Genomic DNA, 25128 nt, shown 5'->3' on the forward strand with positions numbered 1-25128 from the left:
CAAATTGTTTATCCTCTTTTTGCCTCATGATTTGATCTAACTGTACTTGCTTAAAGTTATCTATCCACAGTGAGCTTTCCAATGTGTCTTTATATAACGAACTGCCCATCACCGGGGGTAACTGATAAAAATCACCAACAGCAATTACTGAAATGTTACCAAATGGACTATCGTTGCGTACTTGTTTTATTTGCCTTAATCGTCCGTGGATATACCAAAGTAACCTTTGATTTACCATTGATATTTCATCTATAATAACAATTTGCAACTGGCCCAATTTATTACGAAGTGCACTTATTTTTTCTTCTCCAAGTGGTTGATACGGAAGTGAAATATTAATCGGTATAGACAAAGCGCTATGAATTGTTTGGCCTTTAATATTATATGCTGCGATTCCTGTAGGAGCTAATTTCAATATTGACAAATCATCGGGATTTTCCATAATCTTTCCAAGAATACGTGTCGCTTCATTATAAATACAATTTACCAAATGACTTTTTCCTGTACCAGCACCTCCAGTTATGAAAGTGTAAAATGCTTCAGGTTTTTTACCATTAACTTTGTCTAAACACCATTGTCTTGTCTTATAAAATATATGTTGTTGTTTTTCATTTAAAGATCGAATCATTTTGTTCAATTCTGGTCTTGGAATATTAGATGAATTAGACTCTACTTTAAATGTATGATTTTTTTGAATTCCAAAATCTGGAATGAAAAATTCATCTTCTTCATCATCAACCTCTACATTTGGCTTTGGGTTGTCTAACCTTTCTTTTTCGCTTTCTGGACATAATAAGCTCCATGCATCTTCTTGTGGTCCAAATTTTGATAAACATTCCTGTGCTTCTTCAACGTCATCAGCACTTTTTTCATATTGTTCCATGTTTCCATGAACTATTGACTTTACCGTTTGTAATTGACAGCCACATAATTTCACACATCCTTTCTCATGAAATTGTTCATACGTTTCAAAATTTGGAGGTTTTAACTGTTCATCTTTTCGAATTGGTAGAAATAACTGAAGTATACTCAAAAAATATTTCTCAGGTGCTGTATCCATTGGAAATCGAGGGTATCTTACTATAGCATTACTAGTCCGTGTTCTTTTTTGGATGAATCCCAACTGTTTTTTTAACTGAAATACATTCTTTTTTTTTTTGTTTCCTTTCATTTCTGATGAACTCAATATTCTATATTCCGAACAAAATTTTGCAAGGCACATTTTATTAAATTCAGAACTATTAGGTCGAGCTTTATATTTGTCGATCTTATTTGGCAACCATGCACTTACATCATCATCTTCTTTGTTTTTAATTACACTTAGTGGTAAACTCATTCTGACAGGATTAGGTCCTACTGGGATAAATTCAACTTTCCTTGAACATTCTTTTAATCTTAAACTACAAACACGATAAATACTTTCTTGTGCAGACACTTCTCGATTATTCATATAAACATTACCAAGTTTTCGAAAACTTTGCCTAGCATCTTCATTGCCTTCTTTTACTTCTGATGCTGCATGATTTAACAGTAAACCCATTTCACGTTCAGATTTTGACATATATCCTATAACGTAAATTATACATGCATATACATTTGTAATATATTGAATATCCATATTAGCATTCCATGCTCTCAATAAGGAAGGATTATATTGATTTACCCACACATCTTGAGGGTTTCTCTTTATAACAATTTTTTCCTCAGTAGCTACACAATTATTTGCTTTCTCAAATGCAGTCTGTGTAATACCTAAACTTTGGAAAAGTTCTATTGCATTTTTATATGTTTCTTCATTAGTCACAGCATCTTTTACTGAGGTTAACAGCTCCATTGCTTGTTTATTGTCATCATTATCATCATTGTCTTTATCCACAATTGTAGGTCTCATAACAAATGTATTTCCAGAAGGTTGTCTGGGAAAGTTAAATCTGCAATTTGTTCCCTTTTTTTTACATGATTTAGAATGTCTTTTACTGTGAATTTGCACACTTTTAACAATTTCATTCAGTTCAGGATCTACAGTTTCACATGGCACAGCACAAGAAATATATTTATCGACAAAATTAATAACTTCATTATCTTTATCTGTACCAAAAATAGGAGCATTTTCAACCCATACTAACATATGAACATGTGGACTTCCTCTCATTTGAAATTCAATTCGGTAAAAATAATCTACGACTTTACCAATAGGCTGTGCTTCAGACAAAATTACATTTTTCAAAAAAGTATGAAAGCGTTTATCAAACATTCTGGCAACAGTCACTGGATTTGATTTCAACAAATTACATTTATCTGCCCATTCTAATTCTTCAATGTTTCTTTGGTCTCCAGACTGACTTAGCAATGTCGTCATTATTTCTTTCCAACGGAAATCAGCACTTGAGAATGAAAGAAAGAATGTTGGTTTTCCAATCTGTCTAACCATTGCTATTATATCTTTTTGTGTAGCTTGCCAGTACGGTGGAGTTCCACGAATTTGTTTTAGAAATTTATAACCCCTATCAGATTTTAAAATCTCCTGAATTTTGGTAACATTTTTTAAATCGGATACAGTAACTTTGCTAAAATCATCTTTTTTACTTGACCCTTTTCGCAATGCAATGGAAATACTTGATAAAATTTGTTGAAGTTCATATAAAGATTGAGCATAAAATATGAATTCTGTATTTTGTGCAAACCTGTTATCTATATGCATTAATCTATTGTGAAAATAACGTCCAAGTGTTATTTTAACATCTCTCGTATCATGGAATGTTGGTTGTCCTGTTGGAAATAACACTGGAAATGATTTTGCTTCATTGCTTTTATTACTTAATAATGCAATAGGGCTATTATTTTCACACGGTGCACAACAAATTATGTCATTAAAATATTCATCAACCAGATTTTGTCGCCTGTCAACAGGTTGGAAACTTGTATCAAAGATAGCACCACACAATCGGTCTTCTACTTCTTCCTCTTCTTCTTCATTGTTTTCTACACATGTGTGATTTTCATGTACATTATTATTTGCATTTTCGATGTTTTCTTCAGATAAATAATTATGCCATTCTTCATTAATAGCTATATCAAAATAGCACTTGTTATGGTCTTGTAAATATCTAAGAGCTTGAATAACATTAGCAGTGTTAACAAATTTATATTTGTAATAACCTTTGTAAGACAACTTTCGCTTCAATTTTACGGATATTAATTGATCATCAACCTGTGGTCTAGGCAGCATTTTTACAGTTTCAATAGTATTTGATGGTACACATACGACTGGTCCATGTATTCCATGCTGTCCACCTTTCGGTAAATTCATTAATTTCATAAAAGGAATGTTTAATCCAATCAAATGCTGCTCTAAATTATTTAAACACCCGAGCTCAGGAGGAATATCATATAGTTGTAAATTGTTTGAATTAGCTTCTGCAGGAACTTTCCCTTTTAGCATTTTCCTGTGGCATGTGAAACAAATCCATAAATGACACCTTGGTGACTCGACAAATTGACAAGGTTTATTACATTCATTATTGCAAATATGCAAATACTTTTCATTTATACAAGCCTGATTTTTGTATTTAGGTTTGATGCACTTCATAACTTGATCTTTGAATAACAATTTAAAGCATACGCAACAAACATTTTCAGGACCACGAGAAACTGTTTTCTTGAAGTTTTCTAAAACAATATTAAAATTAGTGTTTTCTGTTTTGATTTTTTTCCGATTTTTCATATTTTTCTTCATGATTTTTTTCCGGAACACTTCATCACCATGATACTTTTCTGTAAATCTTTTCTTACATCTTTGACGAAATTTTGAATTCTCTCGATATTTCTCTGCCAATTTCTGCTTACAGTTTTGTCTAAATTCCAAATTACTCCGATACTTTTCTGCCAATTTGTCTTTGCATTTTTGTCTAAATTTCAAATTACTCCGATACTTTTCTGCCAATTTGTCTTTGCATTTTCTTCTAAATTTTAAATTACTCCGATACTTTTCTACCAGTTTGTCTTTAAAGTTTTGTCTAAATTTCAAATTACTCTGATACTTTTCAGCCAATTTTTCTTTACAGTTTTGTCTAAATTTCAAATTACTCCGATACTTTTCTGCCAGTTTGTCTTTCCATTTTTGTCTAAATTTCAAATTAGTCCGATACTTTTTAACAAATTTTTCTTTACAGTTTTGCCTAAATTTAAAATTACTTTGATACTTCTCTGTCAATTTTTGGGTAATGTTTTCTCTGAATTGTGAATTAGTACAATACTTCTGTGCTAAATTTTGCTTCAAATTTTTTCGAAATTGTGTATCATTGTGATACCTTTCCTGATTTCTTTGTTTATTATTTTGTATAGTTTTATGTCTAAACATTGTATCATTGTTGTATCTATTCTTCACTGTTTCTTTTTTGGTTGTTCGGTAATCCAAATCAATATTGTAGTTATGTTTAGCTTTATTTCGTACCTTAACATTATATTCAGGTTCACATCTATACATTTTGTGTTGTCTTTTTCTGTTTTCCTTCCTTTTTTGGAATTTATAATCATCATCAGCATATCTTATTTGTTGTGCCTCCTTTACTTTACGTTTCTTTTCTTCTCTGTATGCAGGATCAATTTGATATTTGTTTCTATTTTCATTTTTTTCTATTGAATTATCTTTTTCTTCTCTTCTTCTTTTCATTCTCTGACGATTCTTTTCTTTTTGCTTTCTATTTTCATAAGATATTTTTCTTTTCCTTCTCAATGTTTTTACTTCATTTCCAGAACAAGGTCCCTCAACAGTTTTACTCCTTTTGTGTTTTGGTTCTTTGTCTTCAAATGTGTGACATTCTTTTCTCATTTGCTTTCGTTTCTTTGTTGTATAATTCTTTTGGGATGTCACATCCATATCAAGTTGTCCTGTTGTTTCTTGAAAATTATTTTGACTGACATTTACAGATTCCACTACATTAAAATGCACATTCATGGTGTACAAAATATATATACCATTGTCAGTTGTAACATCATCTATTCTTCCCGGCTTTTTAGCAGAAAACAATTGCCACGTCAAAAGTTGATCATTAAATGAATAAATATCTGTATTAAGCAAGTTTGCCATTGCACCTATTTCAGTATTGGATGCCCACGTTCCATTATCCATTACTCTTTTTTTAAACACATATTCCTTAACTGATCTATATTCGTGACTAAATGTATTAATAAATAAGTCATCAGTTTCCAATAAATGATTAGTAATTGCTCTTCTTAAAAGTAAATGATTATCTTCAGTCCCAGAAATAACGTATGAAATTGCACGATAAAAACAATTACCATCACCTGTAATATTTGTAATTTGAAGAGGATGTCCAATCTGACTAGCTCTGTTAATACCACAATTCATATCGGTATGTTCACAATGAATGCCTAATTTATTACACATGTTTTTCTTTTGTTCTTCTAAGATCGGGACAAATTTAAAATTCTCGTCAGGTTTTTTTCCATACTGAACATTAACAATTTCAATATCATTATCATTTTGCCATCCATTAGTTGATGAGTCATTATGTTTTTGGCCTTTAACGTTAGAATCAATATTCTTGTCTGGTAATCTTGTACTACATTTATACTGATAAGACGTACTAGGTTCATCAACATTTTCGTTTCCCAAGTTTCTTTGTTCACAATTATCATCAAGCACAGAAGCGGAACATAACATCATAGACTTATTTTCAATATTTACACCAGTCAGTTCAAACTCGGTGTCATGTAAATTACAGTTCATTGACCTTGCTAATCTTATACAATAGTCGTACACACCTTGCCAAGATGGACTGTAAAGTAAAATACTCTTTCCATGCTCACTAACACAACCAAATCGATCTCTTGCATGTGGATCAAATATAAGGAAACCATTTACACGTTTAATAATAGAAAATGTGCTTCTGTTAAAATTCATAAAAAATGCATCATGTTGGTTTAATTCTTGTTCAAGAGCTTGCTTTAATGACAAGGCTCCATATTCAGCCATAAATTCGAGATTCCCATCTATTATGCCAAAAACTGATTCTTTTGGAGATATTACAAATGTGTTATCCAAGATATCCAATTCTTTCGGCAGTTCAGAAATCATCAAAAGGTCCTCGTGCATAGTGGAATCTTTTTGAATGTAACGGTACAACTCATTTCCAAGAGTCAATATTGTATCAAGGTCTTTGGTGTAAAATTCATTTCCATTCATCTTTGTAGAATAAAGAATAGCTACAAGACTATTTGCAACACACTGTTTACCACCTGCAAAGCCAAATCTATAATTCCCTTGATTAAAACTACCCTGTGCTACAGTTATATTATTATCATTACTATTATATAGTTGTAATTCATTTATTGATTGTGTATTCTGCCTTATTGGTGCATTCTTTTGTTTTGATCTCTCATCGATTATCAATTCTTCCGAAAAATTATTTTTTGTTAAAACTTCAATATCCACATCGATAGCATGTTGGTCACATTTAGGTTTAGTATGGGACCTAATTTTTTCAGTCACTGCTTTTTTAGATCCGTCATCAATTATCGATACTTCGTTTTCGTCAAATTCACAACTTGCACATGTTTGATTTTTATGATCTGTAACATTACTATCAAATCTATTAGTTCTGTCATTCATTTTGCTACTATTTTGTGATTTCACATCCTCAGTCGCTGTGTTGTCGTTTTCTTCAGTACATTTCATTTTAAAGTCGTCATCAGTTTTCATTTCTGAATTGTCATTTTTACCTTTCTTTAAAATAATATCTTCGCCAATCCGTTCCATAGTATCGCAATCATTCTTGTGGTGTTTTAAATTCAGGTTCATATTATCTTGTGATTCTTTGTTATCAATCTTCTTACTTTTGACAAAACGACCCTTGCTATTTCGTTTCGAACCACCACCTGATTGTTGTTGTATTCCGTTTGTTACCTTTGTATTTTTCAAAACATCACACATAGGCTTACCATTCGTTTCGTCATTTTCCTTGTATTCTCTATAAGTACTTGTATTCATGTTCCATTCCATTTTGTTATTATTTCGTCTTTCATAGAAATCTTTTACACCTTTGCCGATATATTTTACACCTGGTTCTATACTTATACCATTTATAACGCGCTTTCTCCTTTTCTTATTTCCTCTATTTTTACATCTTTTTTTTCTGTTGTCGGTTCTTTTCTTTGATCTGACCCTTATCCAATCATTACCAAGTAAATCTTCACTTCCTGTTTGTTGACATTTTTTTAATTTGGCATTATTACGTTTTTCCTTATTTTTCGTTAAGTCTGCAGTGACAGATTCATCAGGTTCTAGAATCGTATATCTATTGAAATGACAGGGAATACCTATTTCACCCAATATGTTATCAACAAAATTACTATACCCACACATTGAACAAATCCAAATTACTCTGGAATCACATAGTTTGTCTTCAAAAACATCTCTTACACATTTCACATGAAAATATTGACTACAACAGTCACATGTTATGCAATTGTCGTCTGCTTTCACTTCAATACTACACAAATCGCATGTATCATCAAACTCTGAAGCGACCTCTGTACCATAAGATAATATGTTTATGATATCATCAATTATTTCTTTAAATTCCGTTGTATCTTTGATAACTTCACAATCGACATTACATGTATCATCATTTTCCAGTTTTATAGTGCTCATGTCTTTGACATTCTTAGATAAGCAACATTGGTCAAGTAGGTCCAAGATTTCATCAATGACTGTTTCAAATTCTGTTGTATCTATAATACCACTATCAACATTACCAGCTGTATTGACATTATTGTACTCTTTATTTGTATTTTCTTTATTATTCTTAAAAAAGCACCATAACATTAAGAAGAACATTAAAAACAACATACCAATAATAAAGGTTATTAATAGTGTATCCATTATGTATGGTTAATCAAATCCAGAAATTGTTTTCAAATTCTATACAATTGATGTATTCTACTTCGTAATTACTTTATACAAATATGTTTTTTTTCCTGCTAAACTTATATTTATCTTTCCAAATTGTGTTTCGAGACAACTAATGTTTATATTCACTACGCCTAACTTTTTTGGTTCTGCAAAAGCCTTGATAAAGTTTCTATAGATAATAGAAAGATAGATAGATTTAGATAGATAGATAGATAATAGACTGCTGTCTATAAAAAGATTTGAGATTTCGTTTTATTCATCCAGTGGAGATTTTGCTTAAAATAATTCATCCAGTGGAGATTTTGCTTTAAATTTGCTTTCGTTGTTGCTGATTTGGAATACTTATAATCGGTTAATCCTCGTTGGTACTCTCTTTCGGAGAGCAGGATCTCTTTCGGAGATCCGGGTCTCTTCTGAGACCCAGCGGATTAATTCTTCAAAACTCTGCAATAAAAGAGAAAGAAAAATTATTAATAATGTTATATATATTTTTTCTCTACCCCATGACTTATAAGAGAAAATTCTTGCATAGTATTAGTAGGCATGCTCAAGCAGCATAATTGTAATACTCATGATATAATCATTCACTTCACAATCTTTGTGCGATTTAATCGCTTAATTAAACTCATTAGTCGTTAACGATGATAGATCAAAGAAACATACTATGTTGTGAGTCATAACTTGAAAATAATGTAGTCCAAACTATATGATTCTAGTTGGTATCTTTTACATAACCCAATTTTTTTTATAGGTTAAAATAAACTACAAAAACTAATGTATTTTTTTTAATAAGGCCCTGTCATAGGTATCATGTAAAATGAATAATGATTAATCGGCAGCACACGTGACTCATAATACACAAAATACTGTATAACACATTTCATGGTACCTGTAGTAGATTTTACCGATTTTAAATGATGTAAACTTTATTTTGCATTTTTAACAATTTGTAATGTATTTGTTTTATCACATCTTGATATTAACTGTATCAAGGGGTGTAATTGCTTCTTAATCAATGTCTGAAAAATTAATAAATTTCCTCAAAATGACTTTGGGTATGAGACGGCTGATTAGGGCCTACATGTAGTCTCAATGCTAATTTCATTTAATATTCACAAACAATAAAATCTGAATTATGTAAATGTTTCATAATAGAAAATGCCTACAAAATAACAGGCAACAGTTCACAAAGTAAGGAAAATATGTTTTCTCCGTTTAACAGATAATCTACTAATACTCACAGCTGTAGCTGACACTGTAGGCCTATATTTCCTACAATCTAAAAAATACAAGTAAAAACATTAATAATGGCAATAAACAACATAAAAACTTTTTCCAAATCAACATGCTTCTTAATCAATGTCTGAAAAATTAAGAAATTTCCTCAAAATGACTTTGGGTATGGGCCGGCTGATTACATGTGGTCTCAATGCTAATTTCATTTAATATTTTAATCACAAACAATAAAATCTGAATTATGTAAATGTTTCATAATAGAAAATAATGCCTAAAAAATAAAAGGCAACAGTTCACTCCCAATCATGAGGCCATTAATCATCTCTACAAATTATTTATTTTAATTTATGTACACTACTTACGATATTCTAGAGATTATGAAGTAAAAACAATGTTATTACACTATTGTTTATCTCTTCCAACAGCTACAAGACAAAAATATATTCTATAAAATATATTATAAAAATCAAAAATCAACATTTGGGCGCTAGTTCTGTTTCGCACCTGTCATTTATTTCGATTCAAAATTTGTTTAGTAACTTTATCGTGAGTACCACACCTTAGAATTAGGCCTCAAATACTTTTATGAAGGAGATCACACAAAAAGTAAAAAATAAATCCTTTAAATTGATGAATTTACAGACGTGTTTCTCGCACATCGGTTCGTGAATTTCGCATAGGCCTACGCCATGTTCAATGTTGTTGTGTCTATGGAGCGCCAATTGACATTGGCAAAATATATTAAAATTGAACGTAATTTTCACTAATAAATGCATTAAATATACGCATTATAATAATTGAGTTTTCAGCTCTCTATTATGATTGCTCTTTTGGCGCTCCATAGAAACAACAACATTGAACACAAAATTCACTAATCGATGTGCGATAAGCACGTCTGTAAATTCATCAATTAAAAAAATGTATTTGTTACTTTTTGTGTGATCTTCTTCGTAAAAGTATTTTTGCGGCCTAATTCTAAGTTGTGGTACTCACGATAAAGTTACTAGGCCTAAACAAATTTTGAGTCGAAATATATGACAGGTGCGAAACGGAACTAGCGCCAACAGTATTTTTGCGGCCTAATTCTAAGTTGTGGTACTCACGATAAAGTTACTAGGCCTAAACAAATTTTGAGTCGAAATATATGACAGGTGCGAAACGGAACTAGCGCCAACATTTGTAACAATGAGATAAGACAGGTGCGAAAGGGAACTACGCTGACCTACACTACTACTAGGACTACTAGACTGACCTACAACATGCTATAATTGTAAGCTCATTCAACGAGTCGTTGTTTCTTCTCTTTAATTAAGAACTTATAAACTAAAAACTAAAGTTAATATATATATCCAAGGTGCAAAAGGAAACTAGCACCGTTTAGTCCTACTAAAAACAGGCTAGGCCTAGGTACACTGTGTAGTTCATATTTAACATACACATCAGGCCATACACGATTGTCGTGCTGCTCCGGAAGCCATCGGGCAGAAAAACTTCACGACGTTTGTCATCTCTCAAACTACAGCCTTCCCGTATGGTGTATAGCACACTAAACACATGCCTCTATATCAATCATATTAGGCCTAGCTAGCCTAGAGGGTAAGTAGAAATTACAAAACAACTACAAATTAAACAATCCACATAATTTCTTACCTATTTCTAAACAAACTTGAGTTTGTTATCAAGTTTGTTATTTCTTAATATTCTTTATATATAAAATAGTATTTGTAATACAGTATTATCAAAGTTATTAATAAAGTTTTCTTGTATCTTGTATCAGAACGACTCTGTACAAACCAACCAACATGGAGTTATCAACACATGAAGTATGGCATGCAATCCTCGCCAAAATTACCAATATGTAACGAATAACGGAAATTAGTTGTGCATCGCGTATCTCTAAAACGTGTAAACATAACATTTCATAACTTTGACAGCATATGGGCATTTACGTGAAGTTGTGCACCTCCTATTTTTAAATGACTTCAGAGTTGCGTAACATGACTTACGCGCGTTTTTACGAAATTCGCGAATTTAACATAGATCGAAAACCATATAACAATTTAAAGTTTAATTTATATCTTGCGCTAACTGACTATGGAAAAATGGCATGTTTCACGCGAAGTTACGCGCGCACGTGCGTTTAAAATCTAAAAACGCGAAAAATCAATTTCTAATCAATTTTCTACGCGTTTCATGTCATTTTAAACATATAAAAATTCCCACGCGCGCGCATTTTTACGCGCGCGTGCGCATGTAGCGTTATTGTTGTTTTTCCAGCCTTTTCTAGTAATTTTACCAATTTTAAAACAATTTCGACTTAATATCACGTCATACGAGCACGTAGAATTTGACAATTTGCGCGCGTTTTTGATAAAAAAGTTAAAAAATTCGTCAAAATTATGCTTCTTTTTAAACAGTCATAAATTCTAAACTACACGGTCAACTTTTTGTGGATGACATATTCTGGAAGATGATGAGTTGTAAATATCGGATCATGCATCGATATGGCTAACCGGACATTTTAACGTCATCGTATGGCCACTCGAATATAAAATATAGGATTTTTGTCTCTTTCGTCATAGCTCGTCACATTTAATAGAGCGCATCTCCACTTATCCGTATTCCATTGCCTTCCATTTTTTTTGTATTGTCTAGGTCAATCAATTATCTTTCGCATGATTTACCATTTTTTGAAATTGTTATGACGTCATCATGTGCAAAAGCGTCAGTAACTTTGGTCACTTATTTTCACCTATTCTGCACTGTATGTTGTACCTATACAGTATATAGCGTATACCGTATATACTTATACGTGACGCAAAATAGAGAGCGCGCTAAATTTTTTTTCAATGGCATAATCGTTTTTCTGCGCGCAATATTCTGACGTGTGGCGTGCGAGTGGCTTTTGCGATGCGGATAACCTAACTCGTCCGTAGTGACGAGTTCAAATCTAGTTGGTTATCCGCACTTTGGCGGATAACCTCTTGTTATTGTCAGGATCTTTTTTTTTTTTTTCTTTTTTTTCTTTTTTCTTCTTTCTTTCCCAGAATTTTGTTGCGCGTGTATCTCAAAATCTTCTTAACATAACATTGTATAACTTTATCAGAAGATTGACCTCTGTCTGAAGATGTCGTAATAAGGTTTTCGGTCCAGTCCGAGTTGCGCAGCGTAACTTACGCGCGATTTTATGAATTTCAATGATTGATCATAGATTAAAAACCAAAAGTAATTTTGTTTTGAAACTTTGTGAAAATTTAAGTCATATTAATCGGAAACTTTCTATGGATTAAAAATGGCAGGTTGCGCAGAAAGTTACGCGCGCACGCGCATTTAAAATTTCAAAATGCGAAAAATCAATTTCTAATCAACTTTCTACGCGTTTCATGTCATTTTGAGCTTTTCAAAAATTCCCACGCGTGCGCAATTTTTTTACGCGCGCGTGCACACGTAGCGCAAAAACATCCTTTTTTTTCTTGATTTTTGTTTTTTCAGCCTTTTCTAGTAAATTTATCAATTTTAAATCAATTTCGACTTAAAATCACGTCATACGAGCACGTAGAATTAAACAATTTACGCGCATTTTTTATGAAAAAGTTCAAAAATTAGTCAAAATTATGCCTTTTTTTAAACAGTCATACATTCTAAACTACGTGGTGAACTTTTTTATAATTACATATTCTGGTAATAGATGAGTTGCAGATATCAAATCATGCATCAATATGGCTAACCGGACATTGTGACGTCATCATATGGCCACTCGTATATAAAATATAGGATTTTTGTCTCTTTCCTCGTAGCTCGTCACATTTAATATAGCGCATCTCCACTTATTTGTTTTCCATTTCCGCCCATTTTTTTATGTTGTCTAGGTCTATCAATTATCTTTCGCACGATTCACAATTTTAAAAATTGTGATGCCGTCATCATGTTCAAAAGCGTCAATAACTTTGGTCACTTATTTTCACCTATTCTGCACTGTATGTAGTACGTATACAGTATATAGTGTATACCGTATATACTCAGACGTGACGAAAAATAAAGAGCACGCTGAAATTGTTTCAATTACTTAATCGTTTTTCTGCGCGCAATATTTTAACGTACGACGTGCACGTGGCCTTTGCGCTGCGGATAACCTAACTCGTCCGTAGTGACGAGTTCAAATCTAGTTGGTTATCCGCACTTGGCGGATAACCCCTTGTTATTGTCAGGATCTTTTTTTTTTTTTTTTTTATTTTTCTTTTTTTTGGTTATCCGCACTTGGCGGATAACCCCTTGTTATTGTCAGGATCTTTTTTTTTTTTTTATTTTTCTTTTTGGTTATCCGCACTTGGCGGATAACCCCTTGTTATTGTCAGGATCTTTTTTTTTTTATTTTTTTTCTTTTTTTTCTTTTTTCTTCTTTCTTTCCACGAATTTTGTTGCAAGCATATCTCTAATTCTGGCTAACAAATGATTGTATAACTTTGTCATAAGATTGAACTATATCTGTAGATGTGCAAGAAACTTTGTTTTTTGATTTTCGAGTCGCGCAGCGTAAGTTACGCTCGATTTTATGAATTTCAATGATTGATCATAGATTAAAAACCAAAAGTCATTTTGTATTGAAACTTGGTGAAAATTTAAGTCATATCATGCGCAAACTTTCTATGGATTAAAAATGGCATGGTTTTAAAAAGTTACGCGCGCACGCGCGTTTAAAATTTCAAAATGCGATAAATCAATTTCTAATCAACTTTCTATGCGTTTCATGTCATTTTGAGCATTTCAAAAATTCCCACGCGTGCGCAATTTTTTTACGCGCGCGTGCGCACGTAGCGCAAAAACATCTTTTTTTTGCTTGATTTTTATTTTTTCAGCCTTTTCTAGTAAATTTATAAATTTTCAATCAATTTCGACTTATAATCACGTCACACGAGCACGTAGAATTGGATAATTTGCGCGTGTTTTTGATGAAAAACTTCAAAAAATCGTCAAAATTAGACCTTTTTTTAAACTGTCATAACTTCTAAACTACGTGGTGAACTTTTTTAAAATTACATATTCTGGAAGTAGATGAGTTGTTTTTCTCGAATCATGCATTGATATGGCTAACCGGACATTGTGACGTCATCGTATGGCCACCCGAATATAAAATATAAGATTTTTTTCTCTTTCGTCATAGCTCGTCAAATTTAATAGAGCGCATCTCCACTTATCCGTATTCCATTTCACTCAATTTTTTTATATTGTCTAGATCAATCAATTATCTTTCGCATGATTCACCATTTTTAAAATTGTGATGACGTCATCATGTTCAAATGCGTCAATAACTTTGGTCACTTATTTTCACCTATTCTGCACTGTATGCAGTACGTATACAGTATATAGTGTATACCGTACACACTTAGACGCGACACAAAATAGAGGGCTCACTAACATTTTTTCAATGGCATAATCGTTTTTCTGCGCGCAATATTCTAACTTAGGTGTCATGCGCGTGGGTTTTGCGAGGCGGATAACCTAACTCGTCCGTAGTGACGAGTTCAAATCTAGTTCTCTTTTTTTTTCTATTTTCTTCTTTCTTTCCACAAATTTTGTTGCTAGTGTATCTCTAAATCTTCTTAACATAACATTGTATAACTTTATCAGAAGATTGACCTCTATCTGAAGATGTCGTAATAAGGTTTTCAGTCGCGTCCGAGTTGCGCAGCGTAAGTTACGAGCGATTTTATGAATTTCAATGATTGATCATAGAATAAAACCTAAAAGTTTTTTTGTATTGAAACTTGGTGAAAATTTAAGTCATATAATGCGCAAACTTTCTATGGATTAAAAATTGCATGCTTCACAAAAAGTTACGCGCGCACGCGCGTTTGAAATTTCAAAATGCGAAAAATCAATTTCTAATCAACTTTCTACGCGTTTCATGTCATTTTGAGCATTTCAAAAATTCCAACGCGTGCGCAATTTTTTTACGCGCGCGTGCGCACGTAGCGCAAAAACATCATTTTTTTGCTTGATTTTTGTTTTTCCTGTCTTTTTTAGTAAATTTACCAACTTTCAAACAATTTCAACTTAAAATCACGTCATACGAGCACGTAGAATTAAACAATTTACGCGCATTTTTGATGAAAAAGTTCAAAAATTTGTCAAAATTATGCCTTTTTTTAAACAGTCATAGATTCTAAACTACGTGGTGAACTTTTTTAAAATTACATATTCTGAATGTAGATGAGTTGTAGATATCGAATCATGCATCGATTTGGCTAACCGGACATTGTGACGTCATCGTATGGCCACACAAATATCAAATATAGGATTTTTGTCTCTTTCGTCATAGCTCATCACATTTAATAGAGCGCATCTCCACTTATCCGTATTCCATTTTCCCCCATTTTTATATATTGTCTAGGTCAATCAATTATCTTTCGATTGATTCACCATTTTTAAAATTGTTATGACGTCATCATGTCCAAAAGCGTCAATAACTTTGGTCACTTATTTTCACCTATTCTACACTGTATGTAGTACGTATACAGTATATAGTGTATACCGTATATACTTAGACGTGACACAAAATAGAGGGCGCACTAACATTTTTTTCAGTGGCATAATCGTTTTTCTGCACGCAACATTCTAACGTATGACGTGCACGTGGCTTTTGCGCTGCGGATAACCTAACTCGTCCGTAGTGACGAGTTCAAATCTAGTTTTTTCTTTTTTTTCTTTTTTCTTCTTTCTTTCCCAGAATTTTGTTGCGCGTGTATCTCAAAATCTTCTTAACATAACATTGTATAACTTTATCAGAAGATTGACCTCTATCTGAAGATGTCGTAATAAGGTTTTCGGTCCAGTCTGAGTTGCGCAGCGTAAGTTACGCGCGATTTTATGAATTTCAATGATTGATCGTAGATTAAAAACCAAAAGTAATTTTGTATTGAAACTTGGTGAAAATTTAAGTCATATTATGCGCAAACTTTCTATGGATTAAAAATGGCATGTTGCGCAGAAAGTTACGCGCGCACGCGCGTTTAAAATTTCAAAATGCGAAAAATCAACTTCTAATCAACTTTCTACGCGTTTCATGTCATTTTGAGCATTTCAAAAATTACCACACGTGCGCAATTTTTTTACGCGCGCGTGCGCACGTAGCGCAAAAACATCATTTTTTGGCTTGATTTTTGTTTTTCCTGTCTTTTTTTAGTAGATTTACCAACTTTCAAAAAATTTCGACTTAAAATCACGTCATACGAGCACGTAGAATTGAAAAATTTGCGCGCGTTTTTGATGAAAAAGTTCAAAAATTCGTGAAAATTATGCCTTTTTTTAAAATGTCATAGATTCTAAACTACGTGGTGAACTTTTTTAAAATTACAGATTCTGGAAGTAGATGAGTTGTAGATATCGAATCATGCATCAATATAGCTAACGGGACATTGTGACGTCATCGTATGGCCACTCAAATATAAAATATAGGATTTTTTTCACTTTCGTCTTAGCTCATCACATTTAATAGAGCGCATCTCCACTTATCCGTATTCCATTGCCCTCCATTTCTTTATATTGTCTAGGTCAGTCAATTATCTTTCGCATGATTCACCATTTTAGAAATTGTGATGACGTCATCATGTCCAAAAGCGTCAATAACTAGGGTCTCTTATTTTCACCTATTCTGCACTGTATGTAGTACGTATACAGAATATAGTGGATACCGTATACACTTTGACGTGACGCAAAATAGAGAGCGCACTAACATTTTCTCGATGGCATAATCGTTTTTCTGCGCGCAATATTCTAACGTATGATGTGCACGTGGCGTTTGCGAGGCGGATAACCTAACTCGTCCGTAGTGACGAGTTCAAATCTAGTTTTTCTTTCTTATTCTTCTTTCTTTCCCAGAATTTTGTTGCGCGTGTATCTCTAAATCTTCACAACATAACATTATATAACTTTATCAAAAGATTTACCTCTATCTGAAGATGTCGTAATAAGGTTTTCGGTACCGTCCGAGTTGCGCAGCGTAAGTTACGAGCGATTTTATGAATTTCGAGAATTTCATTTAGATCGAAAACTATTAAACCATTTAAATTGAAACTTGGCAAAAGTTTAATTTATATCATGCGCTAAATTTCTATGGAGAGAAAATTGCATGTTTTACAGAAAGTTACGCGCGCACGCGCGTTTAAAATTTCAAAATGTGAAAAATCAATTTCTAATCAACTTTCTACACGTTTCATGTCATTTTGAGCATTTCAAAAATTCCAACGCGTGCGCACTTTTCTTACGCGCGCGTGCGCACGTAGCGCAAAAACATCTTTTTTTTGCTTGATTTTTGTTTTTCCAGCCTTTTCTAGTAAATTTACCAATTTTCAATCAATTTCGACTTAAAATCACGTCATACGAGCACGTAGAATTGAACAATTTGCGCGCGTTTTTGATGAAAAAGTTTAAAAATTCGTGAAAATTATGCCTTTTTTAAAAAAGTCATAGATTCTAAACTACGTAGTGAACTTTTTTTAAATTACACATTCTGAAAGTAGATGAGTTGTAGATATTGAATCATGCATCAATATAGCTAACCGGACATTGTGACGTCATCGTATGGCCACTCAAATATAAAATATAGGATTTTTGTCTCTTTCGTCATAGCTCATCACATTTAATAGAGCGCATCTCCACTTATCCGTATTCCATTTCTCCCCATTTTTACATATTGTCTAGGCCAATCAAATATCTTTCGCATGATATATCGTTTTTAAAATTGTGATGACGTCATCATGTCCAAAAGCGTCAATAACTTTGGTCACTTCTTTTCACCTTTTCTGCACTGTATGTAGTACGTATACAGTATATAGTGTATACCGTATATACTTAGACGTGACACAAAATAGAGGGCACACTAACATTTTTTTCAATGGCATAATCGTTTTTCTGCGCGCAATATTCTAACGTATTACGTGCACGTGGCTTTTGCGCTGCGGATAACCTAACTCGTCCGTAGTGACGAGTTCAAATCTAGTTTTTTTTTTATTTTTTTTCTTTTTTTTCTTTTTTCTTCTTTCTTTCCCAGAATTTTGTTGCGCGTGTATCTCTAAATCTTCTTAACATAACATTGTATAACTTTATCAGAAGATTGACCTCTATCTGAAGATGTCGTAATAAGGTTTTCGGTCCCGTCCGAGTTGCGCAGCGTAAGTTACGCGTGATTTTATGAATTTCAATTATTGATCATAGATTAAAAACCAAAAGTCATTTTGTATTGAAACTTGGTGAAAATTTAAGTCATATTAAGCGCAAACTTTCTATGGATTAAAAATGGCAGGTTGTGCAGTAAGTTACGCGCGCACGCGCGTTTAAAATTTCAAAATGCAAAAAATCAACTTCTAATCAACTTTCTACGCGTTTCATGTCATTTTGAGCATTTCAAAAATTCCTACACGTGCGCAATTTTTTTACGCGCGCGTGCGCACGTAACGCAAAAACATCATTTTTTGGCTTGAATTTTGTTTTTCCTGTTTTTTTTTAGTAGATTTACCAACTTTCAAACAATTTCGACTAAAAATCACGTCATACGAGCACGTAGAATTGAAAAATTTGCGCGCGTTTTTGATGAAAAAGTTAAAAAATTCGTGAAAATTATGCCTTTTTTAAAAAAGTCATAGATTGTAAACTACGTGGTGAACTTTTTTAAAATTACATATTCTGGAAGTTGATTAGTTGTAGATTTCGAATCATGCATCGATATGGCGAACCGGACATTGTGACGTCATCGTTTGGCCACTCAAATATGAAATATAGGATTTTTGTCTCTTTCGTCATAGCTCGTCACATTTAATAGAGCGCATCTCCCCTTATCCGTATTCCATTGCCCTCTATTTTTTATATTGTCTAGGTCAATCAATTATCTTTCGCATGATTCACCATTTTTAAAATTTTTATGACGTCATCTTGTTCAAAAGCGTCAATAACTTTGGTCCCTTATTTTCACCTATTCTGAACTGTACGTAGTACATATACAGTATATAGTACATACTGTATATACTCAGACGTGACACAAAATAGAGAGCGCACTAACATTTTTTCAATGTCATTAATCGTTTTTTTTTTGCGCGCAATATTCTAACGTATGACGTGCACGTGGCTTTTGCGCTGCGGATAACCTAACTCGTCCGTAGTGACGAGTTCAAATCTAGTTTTTTTTTTTCTTTCTTATTCTTCTTTCTTTCCCAGAATTTTGTTGCGCGTGTATCTCTAAATTTTCTAAACATAACATTTTATAACTTTATCAGAAGATTGACTTCTATCTGAATATGTCGTAATAAGGTTTTCGGTCCCGTCCGAGTTGCGCAGCGTAAATTACGCGTGATTTTGTGAATTTCGCGTATTTACCATAGATCGAAAACCAAAAAACAATTTAAATTGAAACTTGGCAGAACTGTAATTAATATCATGCGCTAACTTTCTGTGGATTAAAAATGGCGCTTTTTGAAGAAAGTTACGTGCGCACGCGCGTTTAAAATTTCAAAATGCGAAAAATCAATTTCTAATCAACTTTCTACGCGTTTCAGGTCATTTTGAGCATTTCAAAAATTCCCACGCGTGCGCATTTTTTTTACGCGCGCATGCGCACGTAGCGCAAAAACATATTTTTTTTGCTTGATTTTTGTTTTTTCAGCCTTTTTTAGTAAATTTACAAATTTTCAATCAATTTCGACTTAAAATCACGTCATACGAGCACGTAGAATTGAATAATTTGCGCGAGTTTTTGATGAAAAAGTTAAAAAATTTGTGAAAATTATGCCCTTTTTTAAACAGTTATAGATTGTAAACTACGTGGTGAACTTTTTTAAAATTACATATTCTTGAAGCAGATGAGTTGTAGATATCGAATCATGCATCGTTATTGCTAACCGGATATTATGACGTCATCGTATGGCCACTCGAATATAAAATATAGGATTTTTTTCTCTTTCGTCATAGCTCATCACATCTAATAGAGCGCATCTTCACCTATCCGTATTCCATTTCCCCCTATTTTTTATATTGTCTAGGTCAATCAATGACCTTTCGCATGATTTACAATTTTTAAAATGTTTATGACGGCATCATGTGCAAAAGCGTCAATAACTTTGGTCACTTATTTTCACCTATTCTGCACTGTATGTAGTACGTATACAGTATAGTATACTGTATCTTCTTAGACGTGACACAAAATAGAGAGCACACTACAATGTTTTCAATTGCATAATCGTTTTTCTGTGTGCAATATTCTAACGTATGATGTGCACGTGGCGTTTGCGCTGCGGTAAACCTGAATCAAAGTTGTTTATTTTTTTCTTTTTTTTCTATTCTTCTTTCTTTCCACGAATTTTGTTCGCAGCGTATCTCTACTTCTGGTCAACATAAGATTGTATAACTTTGTCCTTTAGATGTGCAATGATGTTAGAGTCGCGCAGCGTAAGTTACGCGTGATTCTATGGAATTTTATGGTTGCTCATAAATTTTTAAGACAAACTTTACGAAAGTTTATTTCATAATATTGTGCAACTTTTGAAATGATAAAAATGGCGTGCTACGCAAAAAATTAGGCGAGTACGAGTGAAATTTTAAAATGCGCAAAATTAATTTCTATTTAATTTGCGTACATTTCAGGTCATTTTGTGCGCACAGCTCGTACAAAGCGTAGAAAACGTGTTTTGCAATTGATTTTGTTCTTATGCCTACGTTTTATAGTAGATTTCATTCATTTTCACGAATTTTTATTGCAAATTAACGATGCACGTGCATGTTAAAGTTTAGAAATCGTGTGCTAAAGAATGGGTAATATAATACAAATTTGTTCAAACATATTCCTATTTCTATTCAGTTATAGCTCCTCAGGATGGCAGGTTACCCCATTTATTTTTTATCTATTATGGAAGCTAATGAGTTGTAGATATCAATTAATGTACAATTTGTACCTAAGGGATGTTCTGACGTCACCATATGGCCACTCAAATTTTGAAAATAGATTTTTTTCTCTTTTGTATTAATTAATCCCATCTAATGCGTTTAAATGTTCTTGACAAATCAATTTTCTTTCACACATTAGTTAACAAAGTGACCCATGTGATTAAAACTTATAGAAATGGTTGAATTGTGGATATGAAGTCATATACAAATTATGTCCATCTGATTTCATGACGTCATCATATGGCCAGTTGAATTTAAATAGTCAGATTTTCATATATTTCGTAAAACTTAATCGTGTTTAAAATAGAGCGCATCTCAGGTTAACTTGCTCCAATAGTTATAACATTTCTGATAAAACTAATATTATCACAGCATGACTGTAAAAATAATCTTTTATTTCAAGCAAATTGAAGAAAACATACAAATCTGTATAAAATGTTCCGTATACCGGTATTTATATAAGCTTTCATTGGTTATTGCAAATGGTACAAAATTGTCAACATATAGTAGGCTGTTTATACTATACAGTAGTTCATCAACATTTTGGTGATCAGTAACTTTACTTAGTACATTATTACATGGTAATTTGTTAGTTTAGGATTCATTAAACGCATATTTATTGATCTATTTATAGAAGATTCTTATTTTTTATCAATCATTAATATGATTAATAATTTAATCTTTAGCCGCGTTTAGACAATTGTTATGAAAGAGCGAATGACTGCATTAGTGACTGCTAAGAATCCGGATCCCATTATAATTGAAGAAATGAAACCATTCCACTGAACACCTGAAAACGAAAACAAAATAAATTGATTATTCTTGCAAATGAGTAAAGTACTGTATTAGTAATTTCATGTGGACCTGCATAGATAGAAAAAAAAACTGAAAGTATGTTTGGACCTAATGAAGTATTGGAAATCGTATAAAACAAAATGTATTTCTTCTTCTGTAAATTGTAACTTTTTATTTTTAACATTACTTGAATACCGGTAGATATTGAAAGATTATTATGTGCACAGATTGCAACATTGCATATTCAAATTCAGAACAATATTTATAATAATATAACTCACATAAAAACAAGATTAAAATGTGTTTACTCACCAGATATTGTTTCTCCTATACAGGAGAATGACATGGGTTGAAGTTACAGATTATTCGCTGCCCCTCTTGCATCGATACTAAATTGATTATTTTTCCAAATGAGAAAATTACTGTATTAGTAATTTCATGTGGACCTGGATAGAAAAAAAAAGAATATAAAAAAACAATTATACAACTGAAATTATGTATAGACCTAATGAAGTATTGGTAATCGTATAAAACAAAACGTATTTTCTTCTTCTGTGAAATGTAATTTTTATTTTCAACATTGCTTGAATACTGGTAGATATTGAACGATTATTATGTACAGAGATTGCAACATTGCATATTCAAATTCAGAACAATATCTATAATAATATAACTCACATAAAAACAAGATTGAAATGTGTTTAGACACCAGATATCGTTTTTCCTATACAGGAGAATGACATGGGTTGAAGTTACAGATTACTCGCTGCCTCTTGTGCATAGAGGGTCATAATGATTTTAAGCTTGTTTTTATCAAACTGTTTTTTTCAAATTTGTATCCAGTTCTATTTTCAATTCCTAAAAAGTTTTTACAGAAATATAATTGAAATACTTAAAAGCCATTGATGCAATTAAAATTTAATTTGAATGGCTTCATGATAGCTATAATAAATTGGAATTACTTCAGCCTGTACTGAATCAAGACCTTTGCTATAAACATGATCAATCAATGTATTGTTTTCAGTTGTAGAACATGTAACATGTTGTTTGTACTCATTCTCTGCCATTAAATTATTCACTCTGGAAGATTGTTTGAAAAGATTTTCATTAAAATCACCCATTACAATACATTTTGTGCTCATTTTATGTAACTCTTCCAAATGTTTTCTCAAATTTTGACAGAATTGATTAATATCATAACTTGGGGGTCGATAAATTACTGACACTGCAACAGAAATCGGACTTGTTATTAAAAATGAAACTGCTTCTATATCATTATTACATATGTTTAATCTGCTTGAAGACGTATTCTTCGCATACACTGCAACGCCACCATGAGCCTGATGTTTTATTTTGGAACTGAGATCATTTGTATTAGAATAAGAATCATACCTTGCTTGGTGATACAATTTATACGGCTCAATGCGTACGTCAAAAAAATCATCATCCTTGTTTAACCATGTTTCAGTTAGACATATGATATTAGAATTCATAAACAAATCATTACACTGAAGATCAACAAAATGTTGTTTAAGCCCTTGAATGTTATGTAACATTATTGAAAATCTAGAAGCCGAATCATGACCTTGTTTATCACATTGTACGTATGAATCCATATTATTTAAGCACTTCTTTATGTTTGGATCACAATAAATCAGACTAGGTTTAAAATTTTCAATAGTAAGTCCAGTTATTGAAGTAACACGACTGAGGCCTACATATGCTTGACCATGCGTAAAAGTATCTTTAAGGCAAACCACTGCTTTATCCATTGTCATTCCTTGCACTTTATGAACTGTGCATGCATATGCTAATTTGAGAGGAAATTGTTTTCGACTGTATTTTTTTCCCATAGATTCTTTAAACATTTCAATTGCCTGAATACCAATGTCATTATTGTCAAATTTTACTTTAATAGATACTGGTTCGGTGTTATGATCAGGTTTGACTATTTCATCAACATGTCCCATACATCCATTCGTTAAGCCTTTTTTAACATCTACATTTTTAATCAACATCACTCTGGCATTAATTGCAATCCACAAATAATTTAGTAAACTAGTTTGACGTGAATTCCGAGGTTTGTCACAATTTTTGCTCTGTTTCTTGCTATTTACTACACTATCTTCTGCTTTAATGCATACAATGTCTGTACAGGTTTTGTGCAACATTTTTTTATTCCATTCATCAACTTGTTTGTTGCGTGGGTAAATATGAACAGCATCTTCACATTCTTCGCCTGTTTCACGTGATTTTAGAACTAATAAATCGTTATCAGACAAACAATCATGTTTTTCTTTTGTACGCAATTTGTTTAACAATAAAGCAAATTGTTTATCTTCTTTTTGCCTCATGATTTGATCTAACTGTACTGGCTTAAAGTTATCTATCCACAGTGAGCTTTCCAATGTGTCTTTATATAACGAACTGCCCATCACCGGGGGTAACTGATAAAAATCACCAATAGCAATTACTGAAATGTTACCAAATGGACTATCGTTGCGTACTTGTTTTATTTGCCTTAATCGTCCGTGGATATACCAAAGTAACCTTTGATTTACCATTGATATTTCATCTATAATAACAATTTGCAACTGGCCCAATTTATTACGAAGTGCACTTATTTTTTCTTCTCCAAGTGGTTGATACGGAAGTGAAATATTAATCGGGATAGACAAAGCGCTATGAATTGTTTGGCCTTTAATATTATATGCTGCGATTCCTGTAGGAGCTAATTTCAATATTGACAAATCATCGGGATTTTCCATAATCTTTCCAAGAATACGTGTCGCTTCATTATAAATACAATTTACCAAATGACTTTTTCCTGTACCAGCGCCTCCAGTTATGAAAGTGTAAAATGCTTCAGGTTTTTTACCATTAACTTTGTCTAAACACCATTGTCTTGTCTTATAAAATATATGTTGTTGTTTTTCATTTAAAGATCGAATCATTTTGTTCAATTCTGGTCTTGGAATATTAGATGAATTAGACTCTACTTTAGATGTAGGATTTTTTTGAATTCCAAAATCTGGAATGAAAAATTCATCTTCTTCATCATCAACCTCTACATTTGGCTTTGGGTTGTCTAACCTTTCTTTTTCGCTTTCTGGACATAATAGGCTCCATGCATCTTCTTGTGGTCCACATTTTGATAAACATTCCTGTGCTTCTTCAACATCATCAGCACTTTTTTCATATTGTTCCCTGTTTCCATGAACTATTGACTT

At 32.5% G+C, this 25128-nt stretch overlaps 1 long non-coding RNA gene across 1 annotated transcript; it reads right to left on the reverse strand.

Annotated features, from left to right (window-relative positions):
* Window positions 1–7557: 7557 nt before the first annotated feature.
* Window positions 7558–10957, reverse strand: LOC140057774 (uncharacterized). The gene is made up of 4 exons (XR_011846969.1): window positions 10823–10957; window positions 9535–9597; window positions 9178–9215; window positions 7558–8380 (listed from the first exon to the last, which is right to left on the reverse strand). It is a non-coding gene; the product is annotated as an uncharacterized lncRNA (long non-coding RNA).
* Window positions 10958–25128: the final 14171 nt, after the last annotated feature.

This window comes from Antedon mediterranea, chromosome 1 (genome assembly GCF_964355755.1).
Source record: "Antedon mediterranea chromosome 1, ecAntMedi1.1, whole genome shotgun sequence".
NCBI classification, from domain to species: Eukaryota; Metazoa; Echinodermata; class Crinoidea; order Comatulida; family Antedonidae; genus Antedon; species Antedon mediterranea.